The 13632-nt window shown below is 40.6% G+C and overlaps 1 protein-coding gene across 6 annotated transcripts in view; it reads left to right on the top strand.

The window, feature by feature from the left end:
• HDAC4 (histone deacetylase 4) overlaps positions 1–13632 on the top strand; it is a 3124471-nt gene that overhangs the window by 581187 nt on the left and 2529652 nt on the right. Inside the window, exon 1 of one of the 6 annotated variants that reach the window (XM_044075062.1) lies at positions 3632–3773. The exons of the other annotated variants lie outside the window; for them this stretch is intronic. The gene's annotated coding sequence lies outside the window, so the exon portion shown is untranslated. Of the gene's footprint in view, positions 1–3631; positions 3774–13632 lie in introns of those variants that run through there. 6 annotated transcript variants of the gene reach the window in all.

Genomic DNA, 13632 nt, shown 5'->3' with positions numbered 1-13632 from the left:
TGATGTAAGCCATTATTGTTGTTGCCAAGTGCTGTCAACTCATGAGAAACCATTTGATAGTTTCCAATATTTTTTACAAAAATGCTCCTTGTTTGTCATGACTTTGCCTTGTTAACTAAAGAGACATGCATTTTTGCTGCTTGGAAATATTTACACAATGACAGTAAGCTCAGTTTTCTGAATAGTCACAAGCAACTGTATTTTGACTCCTGAAATAGTGCCACAGTCCATCACAGTGAGACATGTAGATAACTAATTAAACATCTGGGACAAAAATGATGAAAAATTGTCAGGTTAAATCCATTCATTGAATGCCTGTAGGAATGCAGCAGACTGAAAGTTCTGTATGAAGTTTGGTACAAGTCTTAGATAAATGTTTGAGTGACCATTAAAAAAAATAAAGCATGGCCCCCAGTGTAGTAGTAAAAGAAGGATAGCAACCTTACAGTTCTTAATGGTAAATAAGGCTAGGGGACATAAATAATAAATAATGGGCATGGTTGAGGGAGATGAACTGCACCCCCCCCCCTCTTTCTCCAGGACTGGACAGTCAAAGTATCTGTGCTTTCTTTCATTTGAGCAAATAAGAGAAGAGTACTGTTTATGTCATTGTACTGCAAAATTGACACAGAGGAGAGATTGTTCACCCTCATAAGAGCACAGTTTTCTTTATTTTGCAGACTGGACACTGGAGGAGCGGGCAGCCTTAATGTTTTAACTGAGACATTTAACAATTAAATTGGATGGGGTTGCCACATTAGAAAGGTATAAGGTAGTATTTGGGGGGACAAGGAATAGAAAAATGTATGTCTATTACCATTTTAAATTTACATAGAACAGTTTTTTTCTTTTAGTTTGGATGGAAGACACTAGCTGATTCTGATTAGGTGTGTTCCCGCTTCTTAGGCTGGCAGATTGGGCACTCCTAGTGTCACTGATAACTAAGTATATTTGATTGGGAAGAGAATGGACAATTTTTATTATTTTAAAAGGAATACCCGAAATAAAAAGTGAATTTCTTTACTTAACATGATAGCTGTAGACTGCAGTTGGGGACCACTGGCACTAATGGTTTGGGCACCCTTATTCACACACAGATGCCTATTGCTGGTTGGATTGAGAAACACATATTGTGGGCAAGGAGTTTTTTATTTTTTTGTACAGAAAATCATATTTATCAGTGGCTGTTCATCATAAGTCAGTGCTGCAGTAGCCTTTGCTATATGGTTATAACCTGCTGAGGATATAACAGCCAGCCAATCTTCCAATGCTTTGGCTCCCCCCACACACATGCATCGAGGATGCCATCAGCTGAAGCTCCTCTGTGGAGAAAACAGTAGCCCGGGGACCGAAAGCTTCATTAATTTCTTGCTGCCTGTGTGAGCAGTTCTCCTGGGCTTCAGAGGATCAGTGATTAGCTCCTATCTCCCATTGCTGGGCAGACAAGTTCCCTTTGGGGAGTTCCTTCCACATATTTTATTTTTGTTAAAAATTTGTACCAGGTATTCTCTAGGAATACCAGCATTTGCACCATGTTTACTGTTTTGACATGTCTCTTTCATCAGGCAGGCTGTTTTAGCAGGCATGGTGTTTGCTTAACTGGTCACTATCTTGGGGAAGAAATCTTGTATGTTACCACAACAATAAAGATGGTAATGCAACCGATCTCTCCAACTATGTACAATAGCCATTCTTTCTCACTTTTCAAAAATACTCGAAAAAATGCATACAATCTCAACTGCTTAAATTCTTATGAGATAACAGTCTTACTGCAATGCAACATGGCTTACACTGACACCATAGTACCAGTACTGCTCTTCTCAGCTTTATCTCAGGTATAAATCGAAACAAAAATAAAGGGAACCTTGTTTCTGTTGTTTTCCTTGACATGTCAAAAGCATGTGATGCAGTGCGTCACACTTCTAACTGAAAAACTCTGTACTTCCAACCTTGCTGTCCCGTCCATCACTAGGTTTAAAAGTTATCTTAGTGACCGATATCAAGCTGTCAAATGGAAAGACTCCTTTTCCTCCTTTCTCCCTGTACCAGTTGATGTTCCCCAAGGATATATACTTAGGCCATTATTATTTAGCATTTTCGTTAATGATCTCCAGAAGCTAGCAACCATGCCATCATTGTGTAATATGCTGATGTTTCTACTCTGGTATACATTGCCAAAATTTAGACAGACTTCAGCATATCACCAAGGAATCCCTCTCATCCGTCAAATCTTGGCTTTCTAACACTCAACTCCTCCTTAATCCCCACCCCCATAAAAAATCAAAACTAATCCTCTTCACCCCAGTGCAGTACTTTAAAGCTCACTTTACTGTAACCTCTCTAAATCCTACCAGGATAGATCTTCTATCCCATACAAAGCTGTTAAGCGTGACTTTCGATGAAAACATGAAGTTTGACTTCCATGTAAGGGAAGTAATAACAATAATTAAAAAAAAAAAAAAAAAAAAAACTTGGTGAACTATATAGGATCAAGCCTCTCCATCACTGGAAGAAAACACCTAGCCTCCTGTTTATTGCTCCCAATTCTGCTCTGTACTGCCCTACTACCGATCAATTTTCAAAGTACACAAGTCTTTCTCCTTGAGCTGCGCTACAACAAAGTAGCAACATTTGCTGCCAGTATGCCCAGCTCATTCCTACACTGTCTGGCACTTAAAAATAATATTTTGGCGAGAACTAACAAGTTATCTATTGATTCACAAAGTTCTTTTCATGTCTGACCAATGTACACCCCTATGTTGTATTCTGCAGTAGTATCTTCCAAATAGACCACTAAGCCCTGCTGGTGAAGGATGCCATGTAACTAAATCACTCAGTTTCACCAGGGACTCCTTTTGTACTCTTTAAGTATTCAGAATGTGTAACTCCTTACCTCTGGCCCTCAAGCAAATCAATAATTTTAATAATTGCAACTTTATTAAACAGCAACTCAAGTAACACTTCCCTGATTGCCAGCTTTGCTCTTGCTCCACTCCTTAAGTCATTCTCATTCCTATAATGGCTCACTCTAGTTTTAGTCCCTTCTCAGCTTCATTCTTTTTGTAACCATTATCCTTTCACTTTCCCTAACTAAACTTTTGTTCTTCAACCTTAAGCATACTTCCTTTCTAGCCTCTCCTACCATCTGCTTAGATAGTCCTTTGATGCCTATATAGTTGCATCAAATCCACCTCTCAGCTCAAAGCTTAATGTCAGCCCTCTATGCAATTTTGCTTGCAGATATTGTAATTTTACGTATCTTATTATATTGCTACAGTGTGTATATGCTGGGTATCAACAACGTTCAAATTTGAAACAGCTATTGTATATATGTACCCTCGTATCAAACTTAAATATGTGAACATTAGCTATATATTGAAGTTAAAGCATGTGTATGTGTACCTTGATCTCTTCTCATCGAAAAGGAGTTACTTTCTTTGCCCACTTGAATCATCCTGGTAAACAAATACTAATAATAAGGTGTGTGTATGTGTGTGTGGTGTTCTGATTTTGAACTACCCTGTATGTTTTATCTTGTATTAAAGGAAGTGTAAATGTTTTTGTGTGCTTCTGTTCACTATTGTGACAACTTATCAAGGTACTGACTCCTTCTAGCAGCTCTTATGTGGAATCTGGCTTCATTTTTGGCAGGGACATGGAACATCCTACTGGAACCTGAGTTCCTTTTCCCTTTATTCCAAAGAAGAAGAAAACTGCCAAGGCACCATTGAATACAGAGCAGACTCAGGAAGAAACCTGTTCCCCCGGATAAGGTACAATCTTTGAGTCTGTTCCATTTTGGGGATGTCCCTAGAAAAAAAATAGAAACAAATATTTTATCATTCTCATAGAGGTTTTTTTTGGTTGGTAAGGGCAAAGTTATTATTTTGTCTAAAGGTTTATTACAGGCTTAAAACCTCCTGAGAATAATGGAATTTTTATAAAAAATAAAATAAGTTTTTGAGGATTCCTTGGCAGATGAACTTGACAGGGTATTGTCTGTATTTTCTGCATATAGCTGAGATTCTGAATCAGAGGGGAATGTTTCCTCAGAATATCCTTTGGAGGAGTTGAATTTTCTTTTTGTGGCAGTGCATCTAGAATTAGTAATCTGTTTCATTAGGAGCGAGTTTTAGTTCAAGCATCCATGAAAAAATGTTATGGCTTGTTACAAGTGGATGTACCACTGCCAACTTCTATTCCTCCTCTGCTGATACCCTTGGTGGATGTTTTTGACGTTGCCTGTCATATTCCTGTTTTTTTTTTTACAAGAAAATTTATTAGCCTACAACTTTAGCCTTTACGGTTCTGAATTGTCGGCGCATGTATTGAAATGCAGGTGTGCTTGTTTTGACAATCAGAACATTATTTCTGCTATCTTTTCATCTTCAGAATGTATGAATTTGGTTATTGCTTCTCTTTTACAGGTTACTAAGCATTTTTAAAGTGTGTATATGATTGTGTTGACTCTCTCTAGGACTGCAGCTACTGCTGCTGTGCTGAGGAGCTCTGCTTGGGTATGTAATCAGAGGTTTTCTGAGGATGTTAAATCTGAAATCTTAACATCTCCATTGAGTAAAAATGATCCATTGATATCTATTGTCATCCGATTGAACTATGGGCTGTCTGATCCAACCGGATCCAACCTTGGCACCGACTCTGATGCTCATCGGTTTCAGGTCTCTGACTTCTCCTTTACCCATAATTTCCTTAACTCCAATTTAGTACCTCAAATCTCATTTGATGTCTGAAGAATTTGATCATGTTGATGAGGGCTTGCAGCTGGTGTATCCTTTCTAGTGCATATCCCTAATAGTATTTCACCTCTCCCTCTACCGAGAGACTTCTTCTCTACAGTTTTAGATATTTGATTAAGTTTAGATTTTGTTTACAGTTAGAAATTAGGTTAGTTGGTTAGGTTAGTTGTTAGACTTTGCAGTGTGTGTTCCACTTTCATAACAAATTGTATCCATACTTATAATTGTTTAGACTGTGTATGTGTGTTACTTAGGTATAGGAGTTATTATGGCTGATGGCCAGGGATTCAAGAAGTGCACCATGTGAGGACACAAGCTTCCCCTCCAAGATCTACACTGTTTGCTTTTACTGTTGTTTAGGCACTGCCCATCTTGACACTCTGTTTCAGGCTTGTGCTTCTTTTAACTCCTGGGCTCTCCAAGAGAAACAAATTATTTGTTAGTTTGTTTATTTTATTGACATTTGATTACCGGGAAAGTCCGACTGGGTCGAAGCCCATTTTCAGCAGGTACCCAGGGAGAAAAGCTCCAAATTATTACAAAACATTTTAAGAACAATAATTTCACAATCTTCAAAAATAAAACAAAAACATATGCAGTTTAAATAACAAATTAGACATAATATAAAGAAGGTTAAAAATTAATACACAGTATATGACAATCATTTAATATTTAGAGAAATTTTAGACAGTTTGTGGAGAAATTAATGACAAGTTAGTCTAATACAAATAGGAATTGCAATATGAAGTAATGGAAAAACAGGCTTATGGCATATTTCGAGAGAAAGTCAGGGAAGAAAATTAGCAGTAAGGAAGTAAGTGAAGAAGGGAGAGTAAGGAAGTTAAAGGAATGAAAAGATACCTGTTCACATTTAGGGATATAGTTTATCCTGGATTTGTGCAGAACAGAGACAGATTTTAGCTAGGAAGTCTTTCAGAGTGATTTTGAAAGATGGGAGGGAGGGTATACAACCTGATGGATACAGGTAAGGAGTTCTAGGCCTTAGCAATCTTGTATGAGTATAGACAATGCACAGCAGATTTGCTAGGTTTGTAGACAAGCAGGAGTTTTTGGTCACAGGATCGCATTGACTAACTGGAAACATAGTTGTATAGAATGTTTTTTAGTGCTGGACAGGCAGATAGATGTTGGATAATTTTATAGGTTGTAAGAAATTGTGATGTGGCAATTCTAACCAATTTAGGTTTTTCAGTGCTTTTTCAGTGGTGGGTTCTGAAAAGGGGTATGTGCTGCAAATTTAGCAACTTTATTACAATAGTGCTCAAGTTTTAATTTTTGTGAAGCCTGGAGGTTAGTAAGGATGGGAGCACCATGATGAAGAGTGGGGAGAAGATAAGTAGTGGCAAGTGTAGTTTTTGCTGTGTCAGTGAGAAAGTTTTTGGCTCTGTAAGCATCCCTAGTTTTTGATGAGTTTTTCGTATGCAGTTTTTTATGTGCAGGTCAAATATAAGATTATCATCCACCATCACCCCAAATAGTTTGTGATCAGAAGTTATTTTAATGGTTGTATTATCAAGAGAGAGGGCTTTAAATTTGTTTTTTTATGAGAGAGGGATTTGGGGGTAAAAAGTAGTTGTTTGGTCTTTTTTAGGTTGAGCATAAGTTGTGAGTTACAAAGACATGTTGTAGTGGCTGTTAAAGCTGTCTGAGTAATATTTTGGAAGTGGACCATGTTGTCAGATGTGCAGATGAGTGGAATCATCTGCATATTGTATTAGGGTGGCCTGTTATGTGAAAGTATAGAGGGTATTGGTGAAAATGTTAAAGAGGTGGGAGTAAGGATAGAGCATTGTAATACGCTGGTGGTGACTGGGAGGTAAGGAGAGCATGCAGTGCCATTTTACTGATTAATACCTATTGGACAGGTAGCTTTTTAACCACAGAAGGGTGGGCTGAGAGAGAACTAGTGGGGACATTTGAAGTAGAAGTTTGCTGTGACAAACAGTGTTGAAGGCTTTACGCAAGTCTAGAAATAAGGAAGAGATGAGTTTAAAATTATCTTTCTAGTTTATTGACGGTATCTGTAGGTTAGAAGGGTGGTGCTAGTACTGTGGGAAGGACAGACGCCATGTGGTGTAGGGGATAAGAGTTCTTGTTTCTTTATACTGAGGAGAGATTAAATCGCTATAGATCTAAAGTTATTAATGCCTGTTGAATTTCCTCCTTTGTGCAGAGGAATAATGTGTGACTTTTTCCAGAGAGAGAGGGAACATGGGATTTCTGGTTTGACCTATTTATAAGGATGGAGACAGGAAAGGCAATGCTACTGGCTGCTATTTTTAGGTACTCACTTGGAAGGTTATCAGCTGAAGAAGAACACAGTTTGTTTGAGGAGTTTTATATAGGATGTAGGCACAGGTTTGAAGCTAAAAGTGGATGTGGTAATATGTGGCTGTTTGGCAGGGTTGTGGGTAGATGTTGAGGAATCCTTAGAGATGCTATACCGTCTTTAAAATAAGAGTTGAACTGTATTACAGCTTTGAGTGGTGAGTTATCGGGATAGGGGTTTGGGTTAAATCTTTGGCCAGGATGTAGGATTTCTTTAATGAATATCCAGAATTTTTTAGGATTGTGTGTAGTATAGTTTTTGCCTTCATTTATTTGCTTTTTAGTATGATTGTGAAGCATTCTGAAGTTTTCAAGATATTGAAGTGTTTTATATTTTTGCCATTCTTTCCATGCTTTTTATCTAGCTTGCATTAGCATTCTACTCTTTTTGGATAGTCACATTGCATTATTTGTTTTCATTCTCTTCCTTCTAGGAGGTAGCCTGTTTAGGATATTTAGAAAAGTTGTATTGAATTCAATTAGAGCATTGTCTAAGGGGAGGATTTTTAGAAAGTTCCAGTTAATAAATGGTATTGTAGTGATGGACATTTCTGGGTTAAAGTTAGAAAGGTTATGTGTTCTTTTATAAATGTGCTGTTTAATTGGATGTGTGAGATGGCTAGAATCGATGATCACTGAGAGAGTCTGACTTTGCACTTGTGATGAAGTATTTGCTATGATCTCATACCAGGATCCAGTCTAATAGAGAATTTTGATGTCTTGCTATAAAGTGTGGGACTATTAATTAGTTGTGTGAAACCATATAAGTTCATGTTAGATGTACGAGTGTTGGAGCTTATGTCCAACCAATTGACATTCACATCATCTAGTAAATTTTTTTCTTCTGGAAATATTATGGATATCCAATGTAGGATATCTTCCAGTATAGCTGTATTGTTGCTAGGAGGGTTATAAAGGACAGTAGCACATATTTGTTTATAATTGTTTATTTTGAGGAAAGCATTAAGAAGCTCTGCTGAACTGAATTTTGATGTTGGCTTGCTGTAAGGGGAAATGTGGTAGGTACTGGGAAATATTAAAGAAATACCACCACCTTTCTTCTTTATATGGTCATTACAGATGATATCACAACCAGAAGGTATAACTTTGAAGTTGTTTATTCTGGGTTTAAGCCAAATTTCAATTACAGCAAGAACATCAGGCTGTTGTTCGTGTTTCATTGTTGCAGTCATCACATTTGGGTTATCTGCCTGCAGGTAGCCCTCAGCGGGCCTGAATACCAGAGTCTTGGGATTTCTGCGTCGGATGCTGTCACTTCTTCCATGACATCAGGTCGTCAGGGGTATAAAACATGCAGCTGATGCCATTATATCAGTCTTTCTTGACGTACAGTGCCCGAAGCAGAAGCAGTTCGCAAGTGCTGGTCGGCCGATTCCTGAAATTTTCGTCTTCGAGTTTCAGACCTGAAGTCTTCTAAAAGATAAGTACCTCATTGGGGATCCTTTTTTCTTGCTCTGAACTGATGTCAGAAAAAAATAATAATTGTCTTGCTTGTGGAAAGCAAATACCTTGTAGAGATTTTCATTCTTACTGCGTCACCTGTTTAGCCCCAGACGACGATGTCCTTCGCTGTCAGTTTTGTGCCTTGTTAAACACCCAAACCATCCGTCGTCAGGTAATTTTTGTAGCTAAATACTTTCGCTCTCGATCTCTGTACTCTGAAATGATGTCATTAAGCCATCTGACTACCAATCTTCCGAAAAAAACATAAGGATAAAGACAGAGACAGACTGCATAGGTCCAAAACTGCCGACGATGCTACCGTTAAGCTAGTCGCCAGTCCACTGGTACTCTGTGAGGGGCTTTCGCAGCCCCTGATACCCGCTTCTACAGATTCACAGGCCTCTACTGAGACCCATTCAGAGTCCAGTATGCCGCAAGATGCTTCTTCGACTATGGAACCTGCGGATGTCTCTACCTTGGATGGGGAGCCGCTGTGCAGGCACCGGCTTCTGTGGGTGTATTCAGGCCTACCGATTTTCATATTAAACCAACAACTTCGTTTCAAGCCAAAAAATACCGAATTTCTCAAGCCTAAAGTTCGCACTACGCCTAGGAAACCGATTACCAAAGCGCATTCTCAGGCCCACAGGCCTCAAAAACAAATGATTTAGAATGTCTGAAGACCTTATTACCTTAATTAGGGGAAGCCAGCCTTCCCCGTCAGAGAGACCTAGAACTGATTTTTCTTCTGATTCTTCTGATCAGGAATCTGATATTTCTGTTCCTTCTGCCTACCAGGACATACCCTTATCTACCTATGAGGATTTTAATGCAGAGGATTCCATTCCCTATGCTTCCCCTCCAGAAGATTTTTCTTTTGGTGAAACCCTGCATACCCTTAGGGAGCATTTCCCCTGGGAAAGCCAGGAATACTGTCAGTCCAAAAAGAGACTCAGGGAATTTTTAAACTTGCCTCAGCACAGGCCTCTAGCTATCCCTCCTGTTCTGGAGATTGTAGATGATGTTTTCTTGGAATCCAGCCTTACCCCAGATACTTTGCCTCCAGCTCTCAGGAAAACTGACAGGTACTATAGAGTACCTGACTCACACAAATTCTTTTTCAAGAATCCTACTGCAGATCCAGAGACCATTTCCCAAGGACCAAAAAGCATTAAGGCTACTACTGCCAAGAATCCTACCCCTTCTGACGGATTCTAGGGCTTTAGACGGGGTAAAAAGGTATACATCTCTGCTACTCTGGCTATTAGGGCTTTAAATTGCCAGTTTCATATGTTAAAGTATCAGCAGTATATTATGGGGCTAATTAAACAGAAAATGATATTGTTTCCTGACTGTGCAGAACACAAAGATTTACAAGAGTTAATGCATTCTGCTGACCAAATTGGTAAACATACTTTGCATTGTGGTTTTGATGCTTTAGAAGCATCTTGTAGGTCTGCTGTCTCTGGGTATGTTCTTAGAAGGCATGCTTGGCTTAAGGAACAAAACTTGCCAGATCATGTCAAAGCAAAATTACTGGATGCACCCTTAAACCAAGAGTGCCTATTTGGCAGTAAAGCAGAAGAAGTTCTCAAAAGGATGGAGGAGAAAGCTAAATCTATGCAAACTGTTAAAGATTTTTTACAAGTAGAGCCACCTAGATTCCGTAGGCATTGACCTTCAAAGAACTGGTCCTTTCCAGTCCCTCCCAGGCCTTCTCAGTCCAAACCCAGGGGCAGCAGACCCCCAAGACTTCAGTCTCAGATTATGCACAGATCTAAGCAGTGAGGTGCTCCCACGTCCAAAACAGGGAGTAGTAAGCCAATCCCCTATGGTAAACTTGCACAATGACTTATCCTTAACTCCCCAAGCCTTGCTCAAGTACTTGCACCTTTAGGAGGAAAACTCACCATGCATGCAAAAAACTGGGAATACATTACTCAAGACAAATGGGTTTTAAACATTGTTTCCCCTAGGATACAGATTCCATTTCCACTCACTCCCAACCCGACGTGGATGGCCAGACCTCCCCCCAAACCAGTGGGCGGAGGCCCAAAAGCAAGTACTTCTTTTCCTCAGCATCAAGGCTATTCAGCCTGTCCCAGCATTACAAAGGGGACAAGGCTTTTATTCAAGACTGTTCCTGGTTCACAGAAATGAAAACTCTTGGCATCCTATCCTGGATTTATCTATTCTCAACACCTTTCTGGTGGTTCCAAAATTCAAAATGCTAACTCTCCAACAGCTGCTTCCTATGCTAGCCAAGGATGTCTGGCTGGGAACCCTAGACTTAAAAGATACTTACCTGCACATCCCCATAAGGGAATCTTGCAGGAAATACTTTTGTTTCAGGGCAGGCTCTGTGCACTATCAGTTCTCTGCACTTCCCTTTGGCTTATCTACTGCTCCCAGGGTATTCACAAAGTGCCTAGCTCCAGCCATTACTTTTTGCAGGCAGAGAAGTATTCAGATTTACCCATACCTGGACTGTTGCCTGACTCAGGTGGAAAGTCAGGACTTGCTAATACAGCACCTGGCATTTGTAAAGAGACTTCTAACTTCACTGGGGTACACCATCAACGAAAGGAAATCACATCTAGTACCCTGCCAACAGATTGTATTCCTGGGAGCAAACATGAACACAACTTCCCAGATGGCATTCCTCACTCCAGAGAAACAAATTTATTTGACAACGTACTTCAACCTACTGGCCACAAAAACCCAGCTGTCTGCAAGGAAAATACTGCAAGCGTTGGGGTTCATGGCCTGTTGCATTCTGTTAATTCCATATGCAATACTGCATATGAGAAAACTTAAATCGTATCTGAAAAGTCTATGGTGTCAACAATCTTAGGACCTGGAAACAATTCCTATCATTCCGTGTCTAAGGGCAGAGTTCCTTTGGTGGGCAGAGGCCTGCAACCACAACAAGGGACTCTCTTTCACTCTACCCCCTGCCGCCCAAACCTTAATAACAGACGCATCAGACTATGCATGATGGGCTCACATGGCAGGGCAGTACATTCAGGGCAAATGGAACCCAAAGCAGATGCACCTGCATATCAATCAAAAAGAAATGTTAGCTGTACAAAATGCTCTGACAGCCTTCAAAGGCCTTATTCTTCCAGGACAACTATTGGTAAAGACAGACAATACCACAGTTATGTGGTACATAAACAAGCAGGGGGGAACACATTCCTACCCACTCTGCAGACTAGCCATGGCTCTGTGGAACATAGCTTTGAGCAACCAAGTGTACCTACCTAAATTCACTGACAGACGACTTAAGCAGAAATCTCATGGACCCACAAGAATGGAAACTGGGACCCAAAATATTCAAGCTTTTGGGGAACAGATGGGGGGACACAAGAGGTGGATCTGTTTGCTTCCCCTTAGAGCTATCAATTGAACAAATACTGCACCAGAACTCCCCACAGCCAAGCTTGGAAGGTGTATGCCCTGTCCTTTTCCTGGGAAAGCCTCTCAGTCTATGCCTTTCCCCTCTGCCTCTCTTCTTGAAGGTTCTACTAAAGATCAAACAGGACAAGCCAAGGACAATCCTGATTACACCAGACTGGCCACGCCAGCACTGGTATCCTCCTTTCCGCAGTCTGACAGTGCTACAACCATGGCACCTGCCTCAGACACCTTCCCTGCTGTCCCAGCAGGGGGGCCAAATTCTGCACCCTCAGCTTCAGACCCTGAACCTTGCAGCTTGGCTAATCCCCTGAACTCACCTCTAGCAACCCTCAGTAAGCAGATGCTGGATGTCATTCTTGAGGCAAGGAGGCCTAGTACTAGAAAATCCTATTTGGAAAAGTGGAAAAGATACTGTTCCTGGAGCCAGTCTCAAGGGATGGTTACAACTGTGCCCAGCTTACCTCATATACTAGATTACTGAACATAAATGCTCCACAAGGGCCTATCCTTCTCTTCAATTAAGATTCAAGTCTCTGCCACCTCAGCTCATTATAATACTGAGCCACCCCTCTTCTCTCATCCTCTGATAAAACAGTTCCTAGGAGGGGTCAAAAATGTAAGACCCCCCCCCCCCCAGGAGAGCTCCCACTCCAGCCTGGGACCTTAACTTCATATTGGAAAAACTTGCACTTCCCCCTTTGAAAGAGCTGCTACAGCAGAGTTGAAATTCCTTTCATGGAAAACAGCTTTACTTCTAGCCATCACTTCAGCAAGAAGAGTGTCTGAACTGCAGGCCCTTATAGTAGTGGAACCCTTCATTATCTTCCATGCGGACAGGGTTTCCGTCAGGACTAACCCATCTTTTATGCCCAAGGTGGTGTCTAGTGTGGCTTTAAACCAGTTCATTCATTTGCCTACTTTTTTCCCTAATACTCTAAATAAAGGGGAATGGATACTGCATTCTCTAGACGTGCACAGACAGCTTAGATTCTATTTGGACAGGACTAAGCCTGTCAGAAAATCTGACCAGCTGCTAGTCAGCTTTGCTGCAGGGGCAGAGGGGAAGGTCATTTCAAAGCAAACCATATCTAAATGGGTAGCACATTGCATCCATTTTTGCTACAAGCACCATGGAAAACCTACCCCACAGGGGATAAGAACACATTCCACTAGAGCTACATCTACCTTTTCTGCATTTCTTAGAGGAGTCCCTACCAGGGACATCCTGGAAACTGCAACCTGGAGCTCTGTACACACTTTCACCAAGCATTACCACTTGCGATTTGCCACAACAGTCCTACAGGGCCTGATTGCCAGTCCTAATGCTTCTTTATCTACCTCCACCCTTCCTTAGCTTTGGGAATCAACCCAAATGTGATGACTGCAACAGTGAAACACGAAGAACATAGTACACTTACCATAAATGTAGATGTTCGAGTGTATTCACTTGTTGCAGTCCTGTTTCCCCTCCCTCCAGCACCCTGATTGTCTTTGCTTTCACCTATCCTTTTTGGTTTGGCATATCTTGTACTGTGTGTATTTGCTTTTTGCTGGGGGTGTTCCACACCATATAATTGCTTCCTGTTTTGGGGGCACCTGACATCTGGGGCAAGATAAACTGATGTAATGGCATCGGCTGCAT

Source organism: Protopterus annectens, chromosome 6.part0, assembly GCF_019279795.1.
Source record: "Protopterus annectens isolate FY-2018-M chromosome 6.part0, PAN1.0, whole genome shotgun sequence".
Classification (NCBI taxonomy): domain Eukaryota; kingdom Metazoa; phylum Chordata; order Ceratodontiformes; family Protopteridae; genus Protopterus; species Protopterus annectens.
This window is presented reverse-complemented; position numbering and strand designations above follow the sequence as displayed.